The sequence below is a fragment of the Pezoporus flaviventris genome, unplaced genomic scaffold, assembly GCF_033815535.1.
Source record: "Pezoporus flaviventris isolate CSIRO_AGI_PZ_B2104156 unplaced genomic scaffold, CSIRO_AGI_Pfla_v1 ptg000036l, whole genome shotgun sequence".
NCBI classification, from domain to species: domain Eukaryota; kingdom Metazoa; phylum Chordata; class Aves; order Psittaciformes; family Psittacidae; genus Pezoporus; species Pezoporus flaviventris.
The window spans coordinates 42,519,182-42,533,709 of record NW_026892584.1 but is presented as its reverse complement, the minus strand read 5'-3'; the positions used below and the strand labels follow the sequence as shown (position 1 = coordinate 42,533,709).

The window sequence follows — 14,528 nt, the reverse complement described above, 5'->3', positions numbered from 1 at the left end:
GGGAAACATCTGGCACAGCAGCTGACTGACACATTTCCAGCTACAGAAAGCTGAGAAAAATCAAAGCAGCCACCAGGGATAACAAAACGTGGGTTTATGCATCTTAAGCCTCACTCTCTTCTCTCAGCCACCAGACCTGAGCCAGGCGTAATTCAGCTAAGGTCACTGAAGGACAAGCTAAAGATAGCATGAACTTTGGTTAAAATGTTCCTGACTGATGAGACAATCCATGAACTAGGCCATCCAGGTACCCCTACTTGCACCATCACTGATTTTGTGTAGGACCTTGGACAAGTCATTTTTCTTTCCTTCTCCTCCGTTTCTCTCTCTCAGTGAGGGAAACAAGACAGTGTCACACATTTTGATATCTGCCAGTGCTGTCTATAAAAGTTAAACATAACTACAGTCATTCCAGTTCCATCAATGACTGTATGTAATTCTTGGTGATTATCCAGCAGCCAAAGGTAAAACAGGACTAGGAGCTGGAAGGTGAAATGTTTTCAGTTCAGCCAAAATGTGTAAAGCATGTTTTTATGGCAGATCATGAAACACTGCAACAGCTTACCAGTGACTATGGCAGATTCTCCACACAGAATACCTACAGGCAGTCTGGGTATTTTTCTGACATGAAAGACAGAGGTTCTAGAGGACTAGAAATATGTTTTAACGTTCAGCTTTTGAAAGAACATCCAACAGCTGATGTCCTTGCTACCATAAAGATAATACTATTATATGAGGGAAACCCAGGTCTCTGCAGGGCTCAGATGAATAATCCCGTTACTGTGAGTGACATCAATTTGATGGATGGACCACTCGGTGGATAAAGAACTGGCTGGATGGCCGCACACAGAGAGTTGTGGTCAATGTCTCAATGTCCAGCTGGAGACCAGTAATGAGTGGTGTCCCTCAGGGATCGGTGTTGGGACCGGTCTTGTTCAACATCTTTGTCACTGACATGGACTGGGATTGAGTGCGCCCTCAGCAAGTTTGCCGATGACACCAAGCTGTGCGGTTCAGTTGATACGCTGGAGGGAAGGAATGCCATCCAGAGGGATCTTGACACGCTTGTGAGGTGGGCTGATGCCAACCTCATGAGGTTTAACCATGCCAAGTGCAAGGTCCTACACCTGGGTCAGAGCAATCCCAGGCACAGCTACAGGTTGGGCAGACAAGAGATTCAAAGCAGCCCTGCGGAGAAGGACTTGGGGGTGTTGGTGGATGAGAAAAGGAACATGAGCCGGCTTCAGTGTGTGCTTGCAGCCCAGAAAGCCAACTGTATCCTGGGCTGCATCAAAAGGAGCGTGACTAGCAGGTCGAAGGAGGTGATCCTGCCCCTCTCCTCTGCTCTTGTGAGACCTCACCTGGAGTATTGTGTGCAGTTCTGGTGTCCTCAACATAAAAAGGACATGGAACTGTTGGAACAAGTCCAGAGAAGGGCCACGAGGATGATCAGGGGACTGGAGCACCTCCTGTATGAAGACAGGCTGAGAAAGTCAGGGCTGTTCAGGCTGGAGAAGAGAAGGCTGCGTGGAGACCTCATAGCAGCCTTCCAGTATCTGAAGGGGGCCTATAGGGATGCTGGAGAGGGACTCTTCATTAGAGACTGTAGTGATAGGACAAGGGGTAATGGGTTAAAACTTAAACAGGGGAAGTTTAAGTTGGATATAAGAAGGAAATTCTTTCCTGTTAGGGTGGTGAGGCACTGGAATGGGTTGCCCAGGGAAGTTGTGAATGCTCCATCCCTGGCAGTGTTCAAGACCAGGTTGGACGAGGCCTTGGGTGATCTGATTTAGCATAAGGTGTCCCTGCCCATGGCAGGGGGGTTGGAACTAGATGATCTTAAGTTCCTTTCCAACCCTAACGATTCTATGATTCTATGATTCTATGAACAAGCTACCTCATGGCAGCTGAGATGCTGTAATTCTGTGGGTTCTTGCTCCTACAAGCAATAACAATGGCTCTCTATAGCAACTCTGTGCTATTTCAGATTTGCATTCTCCACCACAAGAAGTGCGGCTCCACTTCCTTTTCAAGAGATGAAGCATGCACATGGTCATAACAGTCCCCCACTCAGTTGGGCTGAAAAGCATTAGCTCGTCAAATGACAGTAACTTGATCAAATGTCTGAGCACTAATATTGAAACTCCACTAGAAATGAGCAGACTTCTTTGGAGATGTGCTCATTCTTAGGACATTATAAATGTGGATGTGATTTTACGAAGTTCAAACAGGTAGACTCACATCTTCTGCCTTTGTCTACGTAAAGCTCTCCAGCTTCATAGCCAGTTACTGCTGCTGCTATCCAAAGTTAATGCCTAAAATACCCTCTGCTGTTGGAATACACCACAACACCCCTCCTCCCACATCCAGCCCTCATACAGAATGATCTAAATGCAAAAGAAATGACAAAAAGAGTGGTTTTGGAAATAATTAGGTCAATTAGAATGTAACAAGGAAAGTGGTCTAGACATAGATGGCATTTAAATTAGCAACAAACTGCTCCATTTGGGTTCTTCAGTTCAATCAGCTATTTAATCATCAATCCATCTATGTGAATTCCTAGCAAATTAAAGAATTTGCTAATTTAACATACCCTGAAGGTGGTGACTAAATTATGTATCAATGTCACTGATGCCTGCTCTGTCTAAAGCGTAAGAGAAACGCAACCAGACTCTTCAGAGGGGGGTTTTGGTGTCATACGCTAAGGATCATACAGAATGCTTCATTTTAGAAAGGTCTGTAAGTTTAAAAAAGACACTTTGGTTCTGCATTAGCCAATCTGAATTTCATTTTAACCTCCCTCGCTCAAACCTGAGGCCCATGTACAAAGCTGCCGATAAAAGAGAGGAAACTGAAATAAATTTCATTCTCAACATGTTCTGTACTCCAGAGTGGCAGGTAGCCCTTTTAAAGCCAAAAGTAATGAACAATAACCACTTCTATAAGTGGCACAGTATAAGCAGATCTAAAAGTGGAGATGATACTGGGGACAATAGAGTTCTCTTACATGATATGCTAAGAGCCTAATCCTGTGGCTTGTATAGGACTTCTCCCATACAAGATGCAGTCAGTCTCTCCTAGTGGGGCTAACCCTTCCCTAGGTGAAACTGGCCCCTATAGAAAGCCTGTGCAAGAGTTATCCATCACACAGGTCACTATTTGCAAGCAGCACATTAAAAAAAAAAAAAAAAAAAAAAAGCATTCTGGCTTTATAATTGATGCCCTGCCAGAAGCCAAAGTGTCCTTCTTCCAGGGCTCAGCTGTGATCCTCTCATGTCCTCCTTCAGAACTGACACAGTGAGGCTGAAATCAAGCTCTGAAGAAAACAAGTATATGGTCCATCTCTGAAAGGGATCTTTGCAGAAAACGTGGGTGGGGAGGGAATGGAAGATGAGGAAGTTGGGTGGGGAACAAATGGAAGGAAAACAGACCTGGAATTTTTGAAAACTCTAATTTTATGCTGTTCAACCTGCATGTTTTGTCCTCTTTCTGGTTCACTTTCATTTTAGACTCAGCAATATGAGGAAGCCCCTACTGTGTAGTCAGTAACAGATTGAGGATTCAATCTCAGGCCCTGCCTAGAGCAAAAAAGATGGTATTATTTGTCACACTCAGTAGCTCTGCTTAGACATACCCTAGAAAAGGGCATGCTCCTGTCTGATGAGGCTGACAGTCCTATAGATCCTTTCAGGTATGGTGAATGGAGCGGTACTTCTACATGTAAGAGGCAGCATAGTTCCAGTGAGAGGTGCACTTTGTCAGCACAATGACATGGGCAGGGGTTTCTGAGAGGTCTCTTGAAAACAGGCCTACAGTCAGAGTTCACATGCTTCTTGCGTGGTATTCAAATGCCCAGAAATATAGGGATGGGTGCAGCTTTGACAAGATTTTAAAAGCAAGATAAGGAGAAATGAATAATTAGGCATCTGACTGGAGCTGAAAATTCACATCTCTCCTCAGGATTGGTGAACTGCTTTGGCTAAAATAAGATACAATTTGAATCTTTGCCAGTTGCCTCTATTAAATTGAACCTTTTTTTCCCTTAAGATCAGAGATTGCTTTGTTCAATGTTGGAGCAAGTCAGAAATTCTTCTGTGATCCCTGGAAGTTTAAGTAAGGGGGGTGGAGAAGGAGTTACCATATTGCTGCCTTTGGCACCAGATGCAACCAAGTGAATACTGCCTCCAGGTCTGGGTCTGTGTTTCATCAGGGATTCTGATGAATTAAAGAGGCTGCACAGATGCAGGTACCCACCTCACTACCTCTCCATGCCTATTTTAGGCCATTTGGCTTGATTAAATATAAACTCCAAAGAGAGGGTCCCTCTGCCCACCCTGGGGCTGGCTGCTTTCACACAGGTTTTGCCCTTCAGCCCAGGACCTTGCACAGAGACCAGCTTTCCTCCATAGCCACTTGCTGGCTTTAAAATGACTTGTTGCCTTCCTAGATGGGCCTGATAACAACTCAGAAGTGGCTGACCACAAGCCTCGCGGGTTGTTAAATCAGATCAAGCACCACCACTGCAGCCCAGAGTAGAGCCAAAAGAAGGGTTACAAGAAAAAACCCCTTTGACTTCAGCCAAAAGTGAGATTATTTGGGCAATAAATGAATACAGCAAGCATATACTAATGTGGCCAGATCTGAAATGAAAATTAAGACAATTTTAGCATTCCTTTACAGTGCCTGATTGAAGAATTTGGTCACATGGCAGGAAAGAAGGTCACTAAAGACAGCTCTTTTAACTGAATCTCATTTGTATTTTAAATTGGTCATATGCCTTTTCATTTGTGTCTTCTCGGATGTGAGTCTCCTCTTCGTCTTTATTTACATTGATCTGTTTTCATATTTGGCTTTGAATTGCAAGCAGACTTTTCTCTGCTAGCCAGTTTGAAGGGGCAGCAGAGGCATCCCCACTTAATTCCCATTTGCTTTGTGCCCAAGAGAAGTAACTTTTCTTGATGAAAGAGCATTACGGCAATTACATTGGCATGACGCATTTTATGCTGACTGGTCAACATCAGTTCTAGAAACAAACTGTAGCATGTGTTTCTACTCTTCCATTTGTCTCTGCAATCAGGGACACGTCAAATACATTCCATGTCACATCACGGACCAGAACAAAAGGTTTGTAACTAAAACAGTGGGACTCAGCCAACATTATCAGAAGTGTTGCATAGTGATGTTACTATAGCAAAACAGAGATTTCTATCAGAGAAACATATATCACACTCAAAAGGATAGCAGTGTTTGTAAAAATATGCACTACATAACATAGAGAATTTCATCATACACAGCAAGGAGATATGTTGGCGGCTACAAAGCAATATATTTAATTCATACCTGAGAATAATTTGATTTTCAGTTTTCCTCCACACTAGTTACGACATCCAAACAGCTTGTACAAGCTACTGACGGGCAGAAATTGTCAGGGAATTATGTTTTTTTAAGATCTGACTTTCTCAGCAGTTGCAAATACAAGAGCAGAATGCTGATTAGCAATAAGATGACATACGCATAAAAAAAGGACCCCAAGAATATAATAATTCAGTGCTACTTAAAATGAAATGTGGTTTTGTAAACATTACGCAAATAATGATTTGGGGAATCTAAGCCCACAGCCAAAAGTCAGGCTAAATGCATTTCCAGGGAATGTGCTGTTAGTACCTCGGCCATGATAAGATTACAGTGAGCATTTTCGACTATTGCTAACTATAAACAGAAATTTGAGCTGTGTGGGTCAATGTGGTGACTCAGCAATCAAAGTTACTTCATCCTGCTGCAGTCAGAGGACTGCAGTTTGGTTTCCAGCACCACGTTTAGGGTTTTCAGGGGGAACAGGAGATGAGTCAGGGAATTAGAGCAACCTTGCATTACTTAACTGGTGCTTGTGCCTTGATCAATGGCCATGGGAAGGCTCTGCTGTAGGGAACCCCTGCAACAGTGTCGCAGTGTCCTCCCTGTTCCAGAGCGCTGTGGAGGCTGCCAGTGCTGTCAGATGGGGGGGGGTGGGGTGGGGTGAGGGGGGGTGTGGAATAGGAGAAAGAAGGAAAAAAATATGAGAATTTACTGCAGCATCACATGGCAGATAATATTTACCTTATTGTGCATGAAGTGATGCATACTGTGTCCTAGCTGTGATGCAGGTAAACACAAAACTTTATACCCCATGGCTCAAAACCACTGCTGTTTTCAGTCACTGGTAAACTAGCATGCACACAAACCCCATGACATTCCTAGAGCTGGAGTGTGTCTTTACCAGTGTGCTGCAACATCAGGCAGGTAATTAACAAATGCCTGGATAAAATGAGCAAGGTCTTGTTTATCAATCAAGGTACCATTAATTAGCTCACATGTCAATTTTAATTGGAGTTATTTGTATTAATAGTGGTAATCGGTGTAAGTTCTATGGCACACCTGCAGGGATCTGTGCTTGCTCCTGGGCTTAACTTTTGGCAAATATACTAACCTAGAAAATATCTTCACAATTTCAAAGTACAATTTTTTCGAGTGATAACTAGCTGTGTAACTGATGGCTATTTCCTAATAGAACCTATACATGGAAAAACATCATCTAACAACTGCACCTGAAATAAAAACAGAGTAACAGTGTTACGTTAGAAACTGTCTAGCTGAAGCTGTCATAAAAAAGCTCCAATGACACATATAAGGGGCTAACATTATTTGCAAATTATAATAATAGCTTTCCACATCTGTTCTCATGAAGAGGGAAAGCTGTGTGGCTGCTGGTATTTTATTTAAGGTTTGAATACATCCATATTGCTTTACATTTTGAAAAAAAAAAAAAAAATCCATGACTCTCTTCATTATACCTTTTCTTGCTTTGTTAAAGGCAATGCTGTAGCTCAGGTTACTCTGGGGTTGCCATCATCCCAGGATCAGCTTGGGTCTCTTCTGGAACTGAATCGTCTCAGGTGTGCCTTCAATTTAAAAATGTCTCTATGAGGACAAATATTAAGGCAACCACAGCTGCTTCTGTGCTACTGAACACGCTTGTTATTTTATAGGATTGCCAGAGCTCCCTGGTGCTGTGCGGTGTCCTGGCACCTCACAAGAGGCAACATCTGCCCCAAGGAACCTATAATCAAAAAACAGAGGAGGGGGTGGGGGAAGGGAATTAATCAATGATTGACTTTCTCTGTGTCAAATAAAGGAGTGCCTGAGGTATGGAGATTCAGCGATTTGGCTAGGTTATTCAGAGTCTATAAAAGAACTCGGAATTGAAAGTAGCCCTCTTCCATCTAAATTCAGCCATGTTGAGTCATCAGTCAATAACAAGACTGATTTCCATGGCAGTAACGTTTGGAGGCTTTAATCAGGTTTCATGTCCTATTATACTGGGTACTGTGTAAATATAGAATAACAGATACTCTCTGCAGGCATGTCCTTAAACAGATCCCCGCTGATTTCAGTGGAACATTACACATCCAGAAGGATATCCTGGGGTAGATCTGATTTTCTAAATAGGGATGAGCTGCAGTAGCAGGGAGTAAAACCTGCAGGATTTATGGGGAACAGATTATAGGTAATGGGATCACAGGGGTGCCAGTGTAAGGCATACGGTATAGCAACTCTGTTGATCATTTGTTTTATTTTGGAAGAGGGTAAGTGAACAAGGAAAAATAAAATTTTTCAGCGGGAGTCTGGTACCTATATGCTTTGTATCTGAGTACTGGTGTTTTACTGAATTGCAAAGTTTTCCTGCCCAAGGATAAATAAAAAACACTTAACTGCAGCAAAGCTCTTCCATTCTTTTCACATGAATAGTCTTTAGCAAAGAGTTATCCTTTTGCTAACTTAAAAGGTGGGACAGTGAAAGGTAATTGGAAAACAAAGATGCTATAATGGGAAGAACCGTGAGCACATTTGGAGGACATCTGCTGAGATGTTATCTGTGGCAAAGAAGCCCTGCCCATTCAGTGACATCATTTTCTACACAACGGCCAGCCTGTCCTGGCAGGCTCAGGGGCTGCAGTGGGACACTGTGTGAGAGCCAGGCTGGATGCGGCAGAAAAATACAGTGAGACTGATTCCCTCCATGCTGGCAACAAGTATCTGGCCGAGGAGCAGCCACTTCTCTTTAGCCAAATGGAGATGATGAGGCTGAGGACAATGGAGACTGCAAGGCAGGTCAACAGGTTGATTTCTTTCACAGTTGCCTTCATTATTTTAATACTTAGCGTGTATCTTAGATAAGCACCAAGAAGCTCCTGCAGAGACTGTGCTTGGCACTGGACACGGACATGCTGATAGGTAGATCCTGTTCCACACAGACCCAAAGGGATGGTTATACCAGCTCTTGGTGAACCCAGCTTAATGCATAAGCCATTCTGTTCAAGGCTGGGATAGCAAGTTCAACAGACAGGAAATGCTTGATGACTCGAGGTCCAAGAAAACCAACATTATGTGCTGAGTACAGTGAGGGACAGGGTAGGGAGGGCAACTAAATAGGTACTTGATATATCAGCACGCATGTAGGGTTTTTTAGCCTGAATTTTGCAGTGTCTGTGGAAATGCCTGATTTGTATTCCTAACATCTTCTTAAACTTCTCCTAATACCTTCTTAACTTCTGGATACCATCAGTTTATGTGGCAGCAATGTTTTCAATACCTGAATCTACATTAGCATGTTTGAATCAGGAGTGTGCTTTTGAAGCAAATCTGATCATACCAATTTACTGTGCTTTGGTTTGTATCATGGGCCAGTCTGGGAGTACATAAACTGGGCTCCCTTCCAGTGAACCTAAAGCAGTGAGATCCTCCAGACAAGTTCACATGAACTCTGGCCACCACTCAGCATGAAGTCATGGGACCCCATTACAAGCTAGCCCAAATCAGCCTCACTTCACTGAAACAACTTTGGTGTGGAGGCAGGGTCTCAAACACCCCAGAAAACCAGTCCTCCGGGGCCACTACTGCTCACGAAGCCTGAGCACGTCTCAGCTTGTTGTCCACAGGAAACTTCAGGCTGGTGGGAGAGAAAGAGGGTTTGGGCTTGGAGAGGAGCCCTGCCCCTCAAAGCAGGATGGACATAACTCACTCAGGCCAGAGAGTGCAGTCACAGTTCTATCTGTAGGCACAGCTAACAAAACCAGCGTAGATGTAGCCAAAGGCTAGAAAAAGCACCTGACAGTTTTGTGCAATAAGAAATCAGGCAGAAAATAAGACCTCAGTGACTTCACTGAGTACAAGTGGTAGCATGAGCTCAAAACTGGTTAGACATTGAAGAATCACAGGAGAGAGATGCTCAAACAGTTACACACCCTACTTCCCCCCACCCCCTGCAATATATATTATATATATAAAAATATTTATATTGTATATAAATTATTACCAGGATTCTTCTTTCATAGGACTGTTTCTTATACTATAAATAAAGCAAAAACTCCTCCCTCTTATTGCTTCATAAGCCATTGCTTTTTGGTTGATGTCTGATTGGCATGACTGCAGAAATGAGGACACAGCAGGGCCGTGAAGTAAAGAGAACACTAAAGATACTAATTTATCTTTCCTCTCTTCTCCTGCTTTTATTCATGGTAGTGTCATCTCTTTTACCTATGAGGTGTGAATACAGATGAAGGCATCACTAAGTGCAATTTTATGGCTGCAATAGCCAGAGGGTCAGACCAGAATGATGCTGAAATGGTCACTTCTGCCCTCAAAAGTTCCCAGACTGTACATTTTTGAGGAGGTGATTCAAAGTTTCCTCCCACAGGTCATTGGAATTTCAGCATTTTCAGGTATCTTTCCAGAACTAAGAACTCATGACATGCTACTTTATAAGCAAGGGGGAAAAGTAGCAGACTTCAGTTCCTTCAGATCAAAGACTGTGCCTTCTGATGTGTCTCTACAGCACCTAACAGCTCCTGGTCCAGATTGGGATTTGTGGTTATTACTGTAACAACAAAAGCAGCTGCGGTGGTGTATGGGACAGAACTGACATATTTGCTATTTTTGTATGTTCTGTGTCTAACTAGCACATTTTCTATGCAAACCAATTTGGTTCCTGTTTATATACCAAATTCCCCATAGCACGTTTGCTGCCTCTTGTCATGGCTATCATTATTCCTGGTGAGGAGCACTGTATTGATCCCACTTCAGTGTTTGTCAACAGCATTCGTGACCAAGACAGAGAAGCTCTTTGCAGACTGTGAAATGTGCCTTCTTCCTCCAGCTGGAGAAAGCACAAGCATGCTGCCATCCCAGAGCTGTCCAGCTTTAGCACCCTGGAGACCAGGAACAGAAGCTGGAAACCAAACGTAAGCCCCCTGTCTGACCTCTCCCAGGGCTTTTAGCCAGCTAGTGGGAAGAGCTCCCAAAAATGCTTCAGCAAACAGACATCTTTCAGTTTGTGACTCTTCATGTTACCAGATTAGTTAACACCTAGTCTTGTACGAAATTCATTGGAGAAGTACAAACAAAATCATACATTTATATATTCACAAGACGTATTCCTAAAAAGAAAAATGAAAATTTTCAATATGATGCATTTATTGTTTTTTTCCAGATAGCCTGCTACTGTTTTGCTATTGAGAAGTACACCTTCAAACACTGGGGTTGTTTAATTTCAGAAGCATGGCTATGCTTATTATATTTGCTGCTGTGAAACACACTTTTAATTTGTATTTTTATTGAGCTAGATTTTTGACTGAGACCAAACCTGTTTCTTTAAAAGCTGTTAGTGCCTAGACTGAGATACTAGCTCTGTAATTCCAACACAATGTCATACAGACTCTTCCTTTGAGTACAGCCCACCTTTTAAAAACAGAGGAACAAACCCACTGTTGGACCATGAAGGTGTTGTCATTACTTGCAGTCATGGATCAGAACTTAAGTCTACTGGGGGTTACCTCAATAATTCCACTTCATCTTACCATACTAGAGCTTCTTCTTATGCCTGACTGGCTAAAACCTATTTATATCCAAAGTTGCATAATTTCAGTGTTTTAAAGTAACTTTTAAAAGTTACATTGAATTATATGTTACCTATGTAAGTGTTAAAAATGGATAAGAATAGGAGTACCTGCTCTTCTGGCGTGGTATCGATACACTGGCAATCGATTCTTTGCCACTAACCATCACATTCATTATGTTCGGATAACATAATATGAAGTTTAAGTTGATACACCTTATCTTGAAGCACTTAATAAACTAGAGTCGACAGCTGTGAAATTTGAGGAAGCACTCAGGGAAACCTAGGGACTTCCCTAAAAATTACAGTTTAGAGACTATAATCCCATTGATGATAACTGAGTAACAAAACCAACATTGTCTGCATTCATAACAATTCTTGAGTAATTTCATTGTTCTCAAAGGAAAAAAAAAAAAAAAAAGAAGCTGCTTTTGTTCATTGTTGATACAAAGTCACTTTGTTGTTGCAGACCAGGCACTTCCTACTTCACCTGGGTATTTTTATCCACAGTACTTTGCTGTGTTTGAGAGATAAGTCCTTACTCCAGACTGTGAATCACACTTCCCCCTCAAATTCAGAGAATGTCAGATCCAGATTGGGATCCAAACTTTCTAGTTTGGGCCTGTTTTTCATCATGGTAAATCAGCAGTCAGAAATTTAAACAATCTGTTCATGTTGAATTTTTTTTTTTTTTAATTGCACTTCCTTTCTAGCAAACAACAGAGGTTTATTTTCTTCTCTTCAGGACAGAAAACTGTTTACTCGATGACCTTATTTTTTAAACTGCTGCTTCATTTGTAGGGGGAAGTCCTAACGACCTTGCTCACCATGCAGCCTGGGAGCTTATCAATCAGGACAGGGATTGGCAGGAAAACAAGAAAGCTTTCCTGCAATCAGATCTATTATCAGAGATCCCCCTGCCTGGGCAAAAGTGTCTTAAACCAGCGAACATGCTCTATATTGCTACACGGAACTGCAGTCTGAAGACTCAAAATTAGTTAATAAATGAATTTTCTTCTTGTTTTTGTTAAGTTCCATACACATCCTCTGAACTGCCTACAGGCTGTGCACACTGGTGATTAATTTAAATCGTATCTGTAATGCCTGCCTACATTTTAATTTATACTAAATATTCTGTACATAATGCACGGTAGGTTGAAATGTAATTACAAACCCAGATTTTTCCTTTCCATTACCTTTGTGTCTTACAGGGTTCTCACAGCCAGTTCATTCTGCCCCAATATCAACAGAAATCTTTCCACTGACTGCAGCAGATGAAGATCTGCCCCTAAACTAGGTAACTGGGCCTGTACCACAGGGTCTGCTTATTCCACCAAGTTGCCCAAATGGTACATTTTTAAAACCGTGCTGAAATATGTCCTAATAAACCTTAAAGAGAGATACAAAAAATACCACACTGGTGTGTCCCAGCTCTGCCAGGAGGAACTGGTCTGTTCCTTGGTGGGAAAAGAGGCCTTGCTGTTTATTTCTTTGCCATGAAGAAAAGTGAAGCTGTTCCGCCTCTGAGTCATCACTGACTCCTCTAGCACACTGGCATATCCAGTGATCCATTTGATGCTCAGGAACCGTCTTGACATATATTATTAGACAGATGGAGTTGACCAAAACAGAAAAAGAAAGTGAATTTCACTAAATGTGTACAATCATTCAAATTATGTAGTAGAAAAGCCTCTTATTAGATCAAATAAGTTTGCTACTAGTGCAAAGCAGGGTCATATTCCCTAGCTTTACTGCTATAAATGCATTCTATGTACCTTTGTGCTGTTAACAGTGCGAAGCTGTGGGAAGATGTGCTGTTGTCTAAATTCCAGATAGCTTGTGATTGCAGAAATGCGATCACTAGTGATCATATGTTTCCGAAGAAATCCAATTAATTCTTATAACCCAGTTAGTGTTTATGGCACCGTCAGTTAGAAAATAAAATCCCTTACTGACCAAAGAGGGCAAATTTTGATACTGGAACTGTGGAGATATAATAAATCTGACAACACCGTTTTTCAGAGCTCTTTAAAATCTTACAATATATTGCCATGCTGTAAGCAACAGTTCAAGTAATTTGTGATTTTGAGACATTCCTGCTGCAAGAGCTGGATGGCCTCAATCACAGCAAGGCAGTGGGAAGCGCACCATCCAGACTTGCCACTCGGGCCCCTCTGCCACCAAGTCCTTGGAGAATTGCTTAACCTTTCCACACCACGCAGCCCGCCTGCTGTGGAAAAGGATATTGAAATATCCTCCAAGGTACAGTGATACCCGATTATTTATTCAATTGGTATTTCGTGGGTGCAAGAGAAAGCTCTGAGGACAAGGTAAGCGGACTGGCACCCCATGCTTTCAAGGAAGCTTGCTGGTAGCATCCCGAGATTCACAGGTTCTGGCCCTTCCCAGAGGCTGAAGAGCCAGGGGCTGCCCTGGCCTCTCCTCTGCGCAGGGGTCGGTCCCCTACTTTTTGGGGTAAACTGTCCACGTTCTGGGTACCAAGCTCCTAATGCCGGCGGTTCCCGCAAAGCCAGGTTAGGAGGGGCCGTCACACCGCGCGGGGCACGGCGTCCCAAACGCCCAGGTCAAGGGCCGGGCCGGGCCCCAGGGGGTGACCCTGCCGTCGGGCCGCCCGGAGCCAGGACGCGCCAGGGACCCGGAAACACCGCCCTCAGGGCCTGGGCCCGGCCTGGTGGGTGGGCGGATGGGGGCGGCGAGAGGGCCGAGCCGCCGGGCGCTGCCCCGCAGCGCTGAGGGGAGCTCCGAGGGCGGCGAAGAGGGGCTGGTCGACGAGGCCCCGGCGGCGGCGGCGGCGGATACCCCCCTCCCCGGGGAGCGGCGCGGAGCGGGACAGCCCCTCGGCACGGTGGGGCGGGCGGGCAGAGGCGCGGCGGCGGTAGGACCCGGCGGCCGCTCCCCGGAGGATGTGAGCGAACGCTGCGGAGACGCGTGTGGGACGAGCCCGGCCTCGGCTGCGGGAGCTCGGCCCGGTGGTGGTGGGGAGGCGGCAGCAGCGGGGCTGCTGAGCGAGACGAGGGGCGGCCTCCCCCTCCCGGCCGGAGGCAGGGCAGTGGCGGAGGCGAGGCGGAGCGGCGGGGGAGGCAAGCCGGCAGCCGGAGCGGGCGTGTGAGCCCCATGGGCCGAGCGCCTGCGAGAGGGGGAGGAGGAGCCGCCCCGCCGCCCGCCGCCCGGGGATGGTGAGGAGGCGGCTGCTGCCGGGAGCCCATTGAGGCCTTCGCTCCGCACCCGCCGGAGAGCCCGCCTCGCCAGCCTTCCCCTTCCCCCCGCTTGCTCGCTGGCTCGCTCCCCCCTTCCCTCCCATTCCCCTGCCTCCTTCCCCGGCTCCCTTCCCCTGCCGCCGCCACCCTCCCATCACCTCCTCCCAGGCTCCAGCCATGTAAGTGACCCGCTCCTCCGCCTGGGAAGGGCTGGGGAAAGGAAGCGGCGGGCCGGGGCCTGCTCCGTTCGGCCGCGCTGTGCCAGCCGCATTGTGCGGGGCCGGGAGGGGAAGGGAAGGGGGCGGCCGCCCTCCGCCTCTCCCGGGCGGTGGTTGCAGACCCGCCTAGGCCGCGACGGCGGGTGAGGAGCTGCCCCGCCG

The 14,528-nt window shown here is 45.1% G+C and overlaps 1 protein-coding gene across 2 annotated transcripts in view; it reads left to right on the top strand.

Moving 5' to 3' along the window:
- The first annotated feature begins 13,750 nt into the window (after positions 1 to 13,750).
- Positions 13,751 to 14,528, top strand: part of AKT1 (AKT serine/threonine kinase 1) — a 76,483-nt gene continuing 75,705 nt past the window's right edge. The window contains exon 1 of one of the 2 annotated variants that reach the window (XM_061464152.1): positions 13,751 to 13,856. The gene's annotated coding sequence lies outside the window, so the exon portion shown is untranslated. Of the gene's footprint in view, positions 13,857 to 14,018; positions 14,328 to 14,528 lie in introns of those variants that run through there. The other variant, XM_061464150.1, reaches the window with a different exon arrangement.